The 14,565-nt window shown below is 31.7% G+C and overlaps 1 protein-coding gene across 1 annotated transcript in view; it reads right to left on the minus strand.

Annotated features, from left to right (window-relative positions):
• LOC131847207 (monocarboxylate transporter 4-like) overlaps nucleotides 1–14,565 on the minus strand; it is a 66,636-nt gene that overhangs the window by 14,775 nt on the left and 37,296 nt on the right. The window contains exon 2 of the mRNA XM_059196696.1: nucleotides 2,829–3,172. The gene's annotated coding sequence lies outside the window, so the exon portion shown is untranslated. The remainder of the gene's footprint in view (nucleotides 1–2,828; nucleotides 3,173–14,565) is intronic.

Here is a 14,565-nt window from a genome sequence, read left to right on the forward strand (position 1 = left end):
GTCGAATTAACCCTACACAAATTAAAGTTTATAAATGGATAGTATATGACTTGTTATAGATATATACCTTCAAAAAAGTAGTAAGTTTATTATTGTAACAAATATTTTGCCATAATATTTCAGAAAAATGTTATTACAAATTAATTTAATTTACAGAATAATGTTTTGCTATTTTATCTCACACAAAATAAAAAATAAATGTATAATAATTCAGGAGTTATTTCAATGCAGTATGAATATATATACATATATATTAAGTGGATGGTTATTATATTGAGGGTATAGAGTATGGATGAAATATAGGTTTAATCGTTCAAATAATTCACACGTTTATCTCAAAAAAGTTCGCTGCTACGGAAAAACATTTCACGTCTTTTTTCTACACCTATAAGTACTTGAACAAAGCAAGATTAATAGCTTAGTTGTACCTTACAAACCCTGAAATACGGGAACCCTTCATACGAACTGTGGAAAATCCAAGTTGAAAGGGAATGGCTGGTGTTGATTTAGAGGACTACATAATTAAGGACCTTATATAATGTAGTAAAGCGTCGCTTGTACTTTATCCCGTCGAGCATTTAATCTCAAACGAAATATTGCGGTCCAATTTAAATCTTCAAATCGATTATTTTACTGTAAATTAGTAGTTATACATATTTGAAATCAAATTGATTCGTTAGAATCATTCACATTCTACTCACTTAATACTCTGAGTGTTATTCGCTTTAGGGATTAAGCATATGAGTACTTTGCGTATTAACTTTTTGCACATTTACTCAGTATACGTTTATAGGTCGATGAAAAAATCGTTCAAGCTTTTAAAATGTAGTTACAGATAACATACCTGTCATATTTATGAAAACCCTTTCAGTGAAATGATATATAGACTTCCATTTCTGTGAAATTTGTAATAGGTGTTTTTCCTATAGGAATAGGTAATAGGTAAGCAGACAAAATGATTATTTAGAGAAATATAATTCAATACGATTTCATATTTCTGATTTTGGTACAAGAAATAATTATTACTAACACAAAACTAATAAACAACTAATAAAAAAAAATATATACACTCAAATACTAGATTGTTAGAGTACTACTCTTACCATTTCCTATATGGTGTTTAATAATGTATACGAATATTATAATGTAAATAACAAATTTGGAATAGGTACATGTAAAAATATGGCAAACATATTTAAATTTATTTCATAGACATACGGCGATGGATTTTTTTAAACGTTGGTAATTAATATAAGAAAGTTTTGTAACAAAAATAATTTACATGTTGTACTTAGCAATAGGGTAGTCTGTGGCTCAGTGTGGCATCGCCATGTTTGTGTAGGTACTGGTAGTATTGATATGAACTGGCATGAGCGAAATTGTGAGTAGGCAGTTCATTGAATTGGAAGTGTGTGGTGAAAATCGATCAGCCAATCAGCCGATATCACTCTACTACATCGACTCCTGACACCCGTCAATACGGTAAGTGGCAGAAACGTTTTTGCCCTCAAGGCAACACGAGATGATAACATCGTTTACAAATAAACTTTTTTAGTGTTTGTGTATGTTTTAGTTTATATGTTATTCAGATGGAAATTATTATAGTTTCTGAAAAACATCAATAATTAAAATAGGATTTTCAAGTTTTCATAATAACTTCAGAAGAATTAATAAATTGATGTGTCGGAGATAACATAAAGTTAATTACACTGAAAGGAATTACAAGGATAAGGAAAATAAATTTAATTTAATTTGTAAGGTTTATTTATCTTCATTCTCTATAATCCTTTGTATTATAAAACACCAAATGTGTATATCAAGTTTCGTGTAGTGTAGTATTATTAAAAAAATAATGATTATGGAATCAATATAGGAACAAATGTTAACAATAGCAAATAATTATCGTAGTCTGTTGAGTTTTACGAAGAAGTAACATAAACACATGAGAAAATAAAGTATAATTGAATATCTTTTATTGATCATTCAGTGAAAAAAATGTCTCTATGTACTTAATATGTAAAATTACTCGTATTGGTCTAACAGTGGAAATTGTTTGTTGTAATTTCACAGCATTTCATAATGTATTCCTAATCTAGCACTACCGGTGGATATACACCAGACCGGATAATTAGTGCGCTTGTAACTAACTGTCAGCTCTCACGAGGCTGTAGTTAAGATATCTAAATCATTTTACATTTTAGACCAAATTTATAAGAATTACCAGGCACCCGTTAATTAATGTCATGACTAATCCATCTGGCATTTCAGCTGTGAGCACAGTTGTATTATTACTAGCTGTTTCACGCGGTTTGCGAAAGCGGAACTATTCTCGTTCCCGAGGGACATTTTCGGAAATAATTTGTTATCAGCTATTTCTGTGTCTTTTCGTGTTATATTCAAGTAAGAATACAATATTACAAGTTCTTGTGTTTCTTGAATGATGTGATTTCGGCAGAGTAAACAAATATAAATAAATAAACATAAGAGAAGGAATACTCCATTTACAAGAAATAGAAATCATCTTTGTTGAAATAAACTTAATATACTTTAACAAGAAACTAATTTATAACTATAGTTTTTAAGTCTTATGACTTAAAAACTATAGTTATAAGTACTAAGATAAACTTGTGCCTAACAGTGACTTATATAACAAAAAAAAATATAATTTCTGTGTGCCAGTCTGCCGTATATTTATACAGCAATCAATCAAAGAGTGCTGCATGGAATTGTATTTTCTAACTTAAAATATAAGCTCCATTACAATCCATTAAAAATCTTATTCCGTGCAAAGAAATGGCGGGTTGCTAGTCAATAAATAACGTTCTTACCTAGTACAAGCGCACCGCTCCACGCCTTCGCTCACGCTGTATACACTGCCGCGCCGCATCCGCTGCTCGGTAGCTGCCCACCGTCACACTTCCCTCTGCATCCCGACACTTCTTCACACTATATACCCCACATTATCTTTAACCCACTGCGCATATTTGCTAAACGTCAATTCCCCACCGTCATGCTAGTTAGTCATTTTATGTCTATTTACGCGTCCCGCCTTCGCATCCTCTTTATGAGCACAATTTTTTAAGTCACTATAATTTTGTTTGTCATCACGGATAACACTAGTCTTAAGAAGTTTTTATCACTATAAGCCAGCAGTATTAACCGCAACTTATACCTGAAAAGAAATATACTTTAATTTAATATTTTATTGTTTACACTAAACTGTTGTAGTTAATGATTATAAATTAATAATCACATTGAATAATATTGTACTTAATATGAGTATTCAGAGTCATCAGGATAGTGTTAATTAGGTATAACTATACTTGCACACACACACAACTAGGTACCTATATATTTACATAGTTTAGTTTAAACTAAACTTAACTATGTAGATAACTAGATAGATAGGATTTTAATTTAAAATTAACATATTTTAAACTAGAATCAAAGCAATGAGTACAATAAATTTGAATATAAAGTAACTCAAAGAGTTTACCAATCTTTTAGTACTTTATTCGTTTCCCAATAAAAGTAGAAACTCAAGAAAAGACATCAAGGGTTTTGAACGGCGACTTTAGCTTAGTTGTTTACTACGAAAATTTTGGATATACTAAGATCATTTAGATACCTGATCTCCCTTGAATCTTTGCAACACTCTTTTATCTCGTGAGTTTCCCAAAGAAATACCTGTAAAGTTTCCAACCACGTCCCGGATTTGTTGGATATTTTTATTGAACAAAAATTAGAACAATTTGTCCCGAGATTTTCATACCGTAAAAATAAAGATAAAAATGAAATCCTTAAGGCGACATTTACCTGAAAATAAGCAATTTGTTTTAATAGAAAGTTTGATAATATATTTCATAACAAAATTAAAGAAACATTTAACTAATGCAGAAGAAAAAAGCTATTCAGTATGATATAATTATTACTTAGATGTGTTGTAGGTAATTGGTAACAATACTACAATGATAGAAGCTTTTTGATTATATAGTTATAGTAGAATAAGGTCACACAATCGTTACAGTATCTAAAATTACCTGAATAGAGACTCTATTCAGAGAATCTTAGATACTATAATAATTTCAAAAGATTTCTTTGGTATAGAATTCCACAAAGGTTCGTTGTAAAAATAGTTACTATTTATGTTTTCCTATTTTTAACGAATTAATTGTATTTCATATATGTGATAAAAGTACACAGGAAAAAAATAGTTATTCTAAAATAGAATTGTCACAATGATATCACGTTTCGCCGATCACATAACGAACACAAGCATAAAATACAGACAATTTCTATTCGACCTCTTTTGGAGTGGTCAAAACACATATATAAATTATTATATTTAATATCTGGGCGGTCGGAGAGTTGTATTTTTAGGCGGTAGATACATATTTTTGTATTCTATTTGGAAAGGCCGTTGGGATTATTGATATACTATGGAAGGTATCCATATAGATTTTATGATGATGTCATATTCTATATTCAATGTTGGGTTTTGGATTACAAACTGTGTAGTAATGCTATTTCTTTGCTGTTGTAGGTACACATATATTATTTTATTGTTTATAGTAGAATAATTGAATAAATATCGTATGAGTTTAGGAAATACTACATAAGATTGGATACATAGGAAATAATATAAATTCGTAAAAGGTTTGATATATACCAACCGCCATGAATTACGATTATTTTGTAACGTAGCGTGACGTAATCACGTAAACATTTGTAACCGAGTAAATGGTACATTAAATTGAAAAATCGGTCGTATATTACTTATCGACGTGACACAGCGATATATTTATAAATGTTAAAATTGAAATGATTTAAAATAACATATGTATACGGCACGATAGGACTTGATATTGAGTAAATACTAAGTTTGGTAAAATATTGAGTCAGTATTATGTACTTAATGATTTTTATACATTTTTACACATAAAACTACAATTGCAAGAAATCTGCCAGATTTTGTCAAAATATTATTTGTATGTTACTTGTATCTGTATGTGTGGCTATTTCTCCTCTGAATTTTATATAAAGTGGATCAATAATTTTGCCCCCATCTGTGAAAATACGTCATTATCTTCGTAAATTATAAAAGCAAACTTTTATATTTTGTTACATTAGAAAGGTTGGCTGAACTGATTGTTAAAAGGCTGACTTTCAGATCGTTTTTGTACATAAGGGTTTCACTATTCTATATACCTACATTTTCTGTTCCTAAATTAGGTCTGTTTCGAGCAAGCTCAGTTATTTTAACAAAGAAGAAAATTACATAATACAAGTAATAAAACCACAGCTACTGAGCTCATTTTAGTCCGAAAATCTATTTGTGAAACATTGGATTATGTTTGACATTTTGGATCAAGACGCTTTACTAATAATGTAGGCGCTAAATATTTATTCATTATTCAAAATTACATTTTTCGAATTTATATTTTATGTGTACTATAATAATAATTATGTATTTCAATATTTTACTTAAAGTTTTTTTATAAATGATGCATATACAAATAATGTTCTTTAGTGATTCCATATTTAAAATACGGTTTCTATATACATCAGCTTGTTGGCTAACATATTATATGACCCATACTGTAGTCCAATTGGCCGCAAAAATTTGTTTGTCTTATAGCTTCTTATAAATATTAGATATATATTTTTTTATTTTAACAGACATATTAGATTTAAATCTAAATTCTTGAAATATAACATTTATGAAAACTAAAGCAAACGAAGCGAAAATCAGTTCGACGCCATTTTACATTTAACTTAAATGGAGTTGCTTAAGAGCTAGTTAGTTGGAGCTTGTCTAGCCGTTCAGTGTTTAATGGCGCTTGAATCTGTTTGAAAATCTCGAATGTTCCTTTTGGGTAATTTCTACATATTACCTACATGCTTACCCACTTATTACCATACCATATGTTTATTTTTAAGCTATATTGAATTTTTATATTATATTGTTGAATATCTTCAGTGTTAATAATTTTATTTAGAAAAAATAGCATTCTATTAAGGTAATAATTATAAATGGGTTACCTTACAAGAAATGTAGATAACGTACAAACACAGCAACATTCCTAATATATAGTGCAAAGGTCGTCGTCTGGAGAAGAGAGACTGATTAGGCACCGACTAGTTGATCGTCTCACTAAAGTTATTTTGTCAGGGCCGGGAGCACCGAGATTTCTTGTTTGGAAACTGCTGACCGATAAGATTTATTTCTACATAGAAATTTTAGATATTAGTGAACATAAATCTGATGATATTCCCTATACTTTTCACAGAAATAAAAAATAACTTACAATAATTGAATACATAGATTTTGCAAGTTTGCAAGGTGCTTTAATCTATTCAATTATTCATATATTAAGTTTATTACATTCATCTAATTCATATACTTTTTTAAAAATAAGTAAGTGTGCATAATACAATCCCTGTTGATCGAATTAAATTATCCTTTTTCTAAGTGTATTCAAAGGCTAAGTATGTAAATGCGTCCATTCCATTTACATTGTTTGTTCTACGTTTATGTAAATTGTATTTAAATCTTTCTTTATACGATTTCAAATCACTTTCTATTGTAAATTGTAAAATATTCAGGCTATTGAGCGTTTAAAGATGGCAGGTATAATCTTCTTCTGGGCTCTGTAGATAGCAAAAAGCGTTTACTCTATAACAATATCACCTGTGCTGGTGTAAAATTAATAAATCGATTACTATTCTCACGTATTTCCGATAATACGCGACAATGATTAATTAGACAGCTATTTGATACGTTAATTACCGACAGATTAAATTTATCCTTACTGTGAGTTCTGGCATAATTGTTAGTAATTACGTTTTGAAGCAAAAAATAGAGATTATTAAATTCATTTACTTACTGAATATTTAAATATTCTTTTGTTTCAACAATAATTCATATAATTGAGTTTAAAGTTTTAACGTTTCATTGTTTCACAGAAATCACAAGTTTTAGATACTATTATTAATTATCATGATTCTTTTTAATTATCCTATTTACGTCTTATATCTACAGATTCATCATGTTTTCATTATGTAAAATACATATAAACATTAATATGGAGACTAGTGGCTTCATTGCCAACAATGAACCATGTTCTATTGATCACCACGCGGTCCTTTCTAGAAACTATCATGGTTAATTCCTGATGGAGTCGTTATGATGTGGTAACTGACATGAATTCATGCTTGTCTTATCTACACTACCACTACAACGCTGCTAGCGTATATTATAAGCACAGACGGGTGCACCATTCCAATATATTACCCATTAAAAAAATAGCTCAAATATTTTATGTATAAAATTCTCGTGACACAGTGTTAGTTACCATACTCATCTGAAACGGCTTGACCGATTTTTATGAAATTTTATATGCATATTCAGTAGGTCTGAGAATCGGCTACTGTCATCTTTCATACCCCTAAATGATAAGGGTTGTCCACCCCTGACATAATTTTTTTTGTTTTTTGGGAAAAAATTTATAATATGTGACATTCAAAAATACATACAACCCTAAATTTTCACCCTTCTATCACCAACCCCTAATTTTTATATCGTTATTAATGTATATGGCAAAACAACGTTTGCCGGGACAGCTAGTATTAATATATTATTTTTTGTATTTTAAGTAATATAAGCGCTATAAAACAGCCAATTATTTTTTACTTCATATTGGCAACATAGATCTAGTTGATACTGAGATATAAGCTAACAAAGATTTCATTTCAAAATATAGATCTAAATGCAATACACTAATTCCTATTAAAAGCAACCTAAGTTAATCGACTGCGAAGTCGAGATTGGACGCCAGACGCACAGCAGCACAAATTTAATTTAAAAGCAATATCGCATTGAACAGGTATTTTTTTGCGTAATCGACAGTCTATTAATTCTGCACAGCCTATCAAATATTGGATTTGCCGCCTGATCTTGGATACCTGAAATAAATTTATCTATATTTCTCTTTAAAGGGCGGCTATCAATTTAGTTGAATAAGTTTTATAACACTTTATATCGTTTGCTCAATATTGAATTTAAATGAAAACTTGAATAGAAATTAAAGTTTTATCTGCAATGGATTATGTTAAGTGGATGAATTAGAGTATTTTAATTATTAATTACCAAGTATTTATAATTAAAAGAATTTTGAGCTGAAAATGGAAAACAAAGCAAGAGGAATATTAAAAAAGTTTAAATATATTTTTAATATATAGGATAGATGTATGTATACATAATTCAAATACATGTCATGCAACTTATGCACATATATTTTTATGATTATTTTTAATCCTACCATACCTTTTAGTGGGCTATATATATAAATCCTACTTTCAAAATAATAAGTAATAAAAGAAAATATTTATATGTGCATATACTTATCATATATGTATATATCTGTAAAATTTATTTCCCTACGATGGTTTGTTTACAGACAGAACCAGGGCCGTATTCATTCCAGATACTCGTTATGTGTGTGGGGACCGATTTATTTTCACGACATTTTTCATTAAAAGCCATTTGCTTTAATGTTTTTGATTCAATGGGCGTTGTATGTAGCTGGGTACCTGACAAAACAGCATTTATTCGACTTTCTAAATATTTTCAACCGAATTTGAATAAGAGGATCTGATTGATGGATTTTTTTGTGTGACATGAACATAATAAATATCTTAACTAAATTTATGATTGATTGGATTTCTAGAATACTTTTAATATACCTATACGTATGGCTCAAGGTTGTACCTTGTGAAACTTTGTTAAGTGTAACTTAGTAGTAGATCTGGTAAAAATGATATTTTATGTAACTATGATGCCAAACAAGTTGAGTCGGCTGAGCCTGGTCGTTATAATACACCAAAATACAGCGTACAAAGCTAGCTACCTGGTGGCTGAAATCGGTGAGACAAAGGTGCCAATACAGACGACTTCTAACAGTTTACTTCATGCAGAAATACCCAAATTGGAGCAGACCAAGTATAAAAATTAATATATTTAATATTATATCTTATAAAGATATCAGATAAATTGCGTAGACAGAACATATGTTACCACTCTAAATTAGATTAAAAAAAAGCGAATATACTACTACATTATTACGTTAGTAAATGCGTTGTCAACGCTTCCGGTGGCAGTTGGAAAAATGTATGTCAAAACACGCAAATGGGAGAAAAAGTGTATCAGTCTTACTCAATATTCTATGCAAACGGACCGCATTCTCGAAGTGCCACCCTCACGTTTTAAGTTATGTTCAAGTAAATAAATATTATATAATATATTAAAGCAAGTAACTATTATATAATATATTATTAAGTCTCTTTTTCACAGTATCAACAAGTTGTATTAATATTCGAAATATAAAAGAGAAATAGTTTTTATTTATCAGAGCCTTTACATCTCAACCTCTCCTGATGAATTCTGGTATGAAAGAAAATGTCCTTCACAATTTGGCGATGTGAGCGTATAAGCTTCTTCACATAACATACATTATTGTATCGCGGTCATGCGGACATAAATAAATGCTGAAGCAAGTATAATAATAACCTTTTGTTTCAAGCAACTGGTATTAAATACACAATCTCCCATTAAACAAATATATGTATCAAATATATGTATTAAGCTACCTGTTAAGTATTTGGATTTCATTTTAATCTTTAGGCACAGGGTATGTTTCTCATATCTTACTTGAAACGTAGGATTAACGGACATACTTAAAGTCAATTGTCTCTGAACATTGCTCTCTTGTCTGGAGAAAAACATTTGAAAATAATCTGGTATTTGTCCTTGACAATTTGCAATATGGTACATATTTAAAAAGTTCCATATAAAAATATGTCGACTATATTGTTAGTTTAGCATTATATAAATTGTTTAATACAGATATATTTTTTTAAACGCGTCGTGTTTGGGCTTTGATTAAAGATTGTTTATTTATGGACACAAATCATATAGCTAGTATAAAAACAGGATACAGCTGTAGCATCATATTCATCATTTATGTCATAGATCATATCATAGATCCGTGCATGCAGCCCACAGGTTGAGTACTTCTGTCATAGATAATTAATTTGTCTTGAGCGTCTTCAGGTCTCGGCCAAGACATCTGGACAGTGGGTTAATTTATTGAGACCATTATTTACAGGGTCGGCGCCGCCACAGTGACGTCACACGTGCCAATGAACGCAATAGTTTTTTTTCATTTAATGAGTCTCGTTCAATGTTTATTTGAATGTCATCTCGTTAACCTTAATAGTTTTCTTTCTACACGTACTAATTACGTCTATTATTTACATTTAGACGTTGTAATGCATTATGCAAGCTTTTTGGTATTACCGTTATTATAAAGTTCTTAGTTCTTCTATAAGCGTATGGAATAACAAACAACTGCCTATTTGATGAAATATAGCAATCGTCGCCTATACACCTGAACAGTACCAAGACATAACGTCATCATATAATGCCTGTGGAATCCCTCATGTGTTGCCATCGCTAAGGATAAAAGTGACATACCCTGTAATTTCACTACCTTATGTCAACCTTTAATTCACAATAATTTCCATAAGAAGTTGCTTAGCGGCACGAATAAGTGAGACGGGAATCCCACGCCAACGACTTCGCTCAAAGTCTATTTACGCAAACATTTTTCTTTTTTAAAAAGTCATACTATATAAGAACGCTGAAATCAAAGACGAATTTTCGCTAGGGAATGGTTATGCATCAACAAATGTTTCTACTGCCAGATGTCGTTAACGTCCACCAGTACTTTTTTATATTCGATGTGAAAGCCGCACTTCGTTTTGTTCTTTGATTTTTTTTTTCGTATGACGATATCTCCCCAGACGCGCTGTAATCTCCGTGAACTTTCATAGGGTGAATAGGTTGAGTTGTAAAAAAGTTATTCTTGGAATTCAGATATTAATCCCTCGGTGCTTATCGTCAACTATACAGTTGGTACCTACTATCTTAACTGGTTTCATATTAACTTACTTTTTTTTTTATTAATAATGGGATTGCGCTTGGTCTTACCTCATCTGATGGTAAATGATGGCAAGACCTAGGATGTAGCGCGCTTACCCAGAAGATATCTATTCACCATAGACTTGAAGAATCCGGGCTTGTATTTCTCCGGGAACACAAAAGTTGGAAGTGTGTTCCACTCTTTGGCAGTGCGTATTAGGAAGGACGATGCGAACCGCTCAGTGCGAATGTGCGGAATTTTCACGACGAACGGATGAAGTCTCAGTGTTCGTCGTATAATTCGGTGGTAAAAAGGAGAAGGCAAGATCAAATTATGCAGGTCCTGTGCGCACTTTGCGTCGATGTTCTAGCGTCTGAAGTCTAGCTTTTACTAAAGTGTCATCTCCAATTAACCTCAAAGCTCGGCGCTCAACAGAGTCCAGGGCAGCCAGCTGATATTTGGCAGATCCATCCCACAAGTGGCTACAATACTCCATGCACGATCGAACTTGAGCTTGGTATAGATTTAGAAGCTGTTCCGTAAAGTATTGCTTTACCTTGAAGAGGATGCCAAGTTTTTTTAGCAACAATCGCTGCTTTTTCCTCAATTGAGCGACCAAAATTAAGGCTAGAGGTAAGGTTTAGACCTAACAGGCCAAGACTATCGGTGAGTGGTATGGACACACCCTGGAAAGTAGGAGAAATATCGAATTTACTCCGTTTGGCACTAAAAAGACACGCTTGCGTATTGGAGGCATTGAACGCAACTCTGTTAGCTTCTCCCCATTGGGATACAGCACTCAGAGTAGAGTTCACCCTCTCTACCATCTCCTCTCTGAGAGATTGGATATCGACCTTACTTGCTCGTGCATCATGCCCGGTCCTAACAGATCGTTAATATGGAGCAAAAAGAGAGTTGCAGAGAGAACAGATCCCTGAGGCACTCCAGCATTGATGGCTATGAGGTCTGAAGCGTCACCATCAACGACAACCTGGATGGTGCTATCATTCAGGAAATCCTTAATCCAGGAGCACAGGTTATTGGCAATTCCATATGAAGGAAGCTTACTGAGAAGGCTAGCGTGCCAGACCCTATCGAAAGCCCAAATTAGCTAATTTATAACGCAGACAGTGATCAGAACTTCCTAAAGGACTAGCTACAACAACAGAATATCTATCTGGATCAGTGATCAGTAAAAGGTCTAGACAGTTGGCAGTATGACTGTCAATGTCCGGTATCCGCGTAGGCTGTTCTACAATTTGGGTTAGAGAGGGAGAGGACGCAAATTTACGTGCCTCACGCCCCGCATGGTCGGTATGCTGATATGGAAATAACCATTCTTGGTGGTGCGCATTAAAATCTCCTAAAAACACAAGTTGGGCCGACGGATATCCCTCAAGTACCCTATCCACAGTTACGCTGAGATAATCAAATAATCGAGTAGTCTCTTGATCCCCTTTGTGAGACCTGTACAAGGCAGCATATATAATATTTTCCATTCCCGTTTCCACCATGATCCAGAGTACGGAGAAATTGGAAGAAATTAAAATTACTTTAGCAAATAAAAATTATACGAATGCAACTATTAGTATACTTGTAGTTTATATACGTGCGTCCAAGTATGTATATAAACTACATGTAGTAGCCTTACATACACATTTATTTTATGACATCGTTTATTATTATTCTTATTCATATTGAATATATTGTAATTGTTACTCGGTTATTAGGATTTGTATAAAAATACGAATGATGCAACAATCATAAGCAGGTATTCTATAATTTTCTTCGTTCATTTTGTTCGAAATTTACGCTTACGGTTTTTCATGTACAATTTAGAAAGTAAATACTAAAAAATATTATCAGATAAATGGGGATATATTGAATGAATGAGTTAAACCTCTCAAGATTCGGTTAAATATGTTATTTTTAGTGAATGTTTGTACACAATTTTCAAGATAATCTTTGTGTTAAATTTTAATCATTCAATAAACCTTGCCAATTTATGACTATTTTATCACATATCAATGTAACGTGTAAATAATGACACGTCATATTGAATGTAAGGGTAAAATTTGTTACACCGTATGCTGTGATTCACATCATTTGGGTAATGATTCGTGAAGCTCGCAATCCCTTGCCACGATTTTCATGCAAATAACCGGGAGTCATAACGACTGTTAGAAAGAGCAAACAACACAAAAAGGCGTAATTAAATTACTTTCGCGAAAATATATCAAAAAAGCCCCTTGTGTCAAGTATTTTGGTAACAGGACCGGAACTTGGTCGTTATACCTTAATGTGCACATTAAAAGATTCTTCCGGACATAAATAGTGTTATAATATTATCTAATTCTCCCTATACCGAGTTAATGAACGTATGAAAATACACGAACGTTAAATATGAAGTGTTATGGCCGAGATTTTATGGTTATTAAAGGCGAAAGACGTGTAGAGACACGGAAAATGTCTGCTTTTGCTCTTCAGAAGCTGATGGCTGAAGACTTTAATTAAGGGTAAATAAAGGTTTATTTGTTTACATATTAGTAACTTTATATACATTTAATAGTATGTAATAACGTTATGCACATAATCCTCCGTTTAATAGTCATTCGTAACAATTAATGAATGCGTATTTTTATTAACATATTAGTTTAGGATAAAATCAGTAATATTAAGTATTTTAGCTCTATCTGCAAACAAAGTAACAAATGATATTAACGAAATAATATCGCTTTTAATATGTTTGTTTGTTATACGACCAAACCTTGTAACTTAGTCGAATTCGTGCCTTGTTGTCAGACTAAATATATTTGTTACATTGAAGAGTATGTTAAACGGTATTTTGGACATTATATAGAAAATGCTGTAATACTTACGTGATTTAATCAATATTTTTTAATGTAAAATTTGCTGTTTTCCAAGATACTATTCGGGTAACTCTCATGTGTACTGAATTTCAATTGTTTATCTCATACTTTCTCTTCAGAAATCTTCAGTAAAATTAAATTTATTTTCAGTAAACATTACAGTAGAGTTACATTATTGTAGAGCCGCGATAGTAGCTCACAAATAAGGTTTATGTTGTGTCGGTCTATAGCGTCTCTGTAGAGATGACATCAAGTGTGTATTTATTTATTTCATGTGGTTTCAACAGTTGTGAAATATCTATATATGTAGAAAACAAGCCACCCGCCCCGGTTTCGCACGAGTGTACATGCATTTGACTTTACTTTTGAATCACTATATATTGTAAAAACTGCATTACAATCCATTGCGTAATTTATAAGATTTATAAGATCTAACAAATGAAAGCAAAAAACAAACGCAAACAGACAGCGAAAGCAACTTTATTTTATAATATATAAAGATAATAGTAACAATTGTATTTGTATAAATATATCATTTGAAATACATTAAAAGTACGTAATTTATGAAACTGAAGTAATCGCCTTAAAAAAGATCAAAGATCGGGTTGGAAACATAAAACATATAATCTTTATTGAGGGATCAGGGATCAAATTTTCATACTTACCAAATTTGATATTTCATCATAATTTTCTAAGCGTTTTGCCATAAATCC

The sequence above is a fragment of the Achroia grisella genome, unplaced genomic scaffold (assembly GCF_030625045.1).
Source record: "Achroia grisella isolate CSIRO2021 unplaced genomic scaffold, CSIRO_AGI_Agris_v1 utg516, whole genome shotgun sequence".
Classification (NCBI taxonomy): domain Eukaryota; kingdom Metazoa; phylum Arthropoda; class Insecta; order Lepidoptera; family Pyralidae; genus Achroia; species Achroia grisella.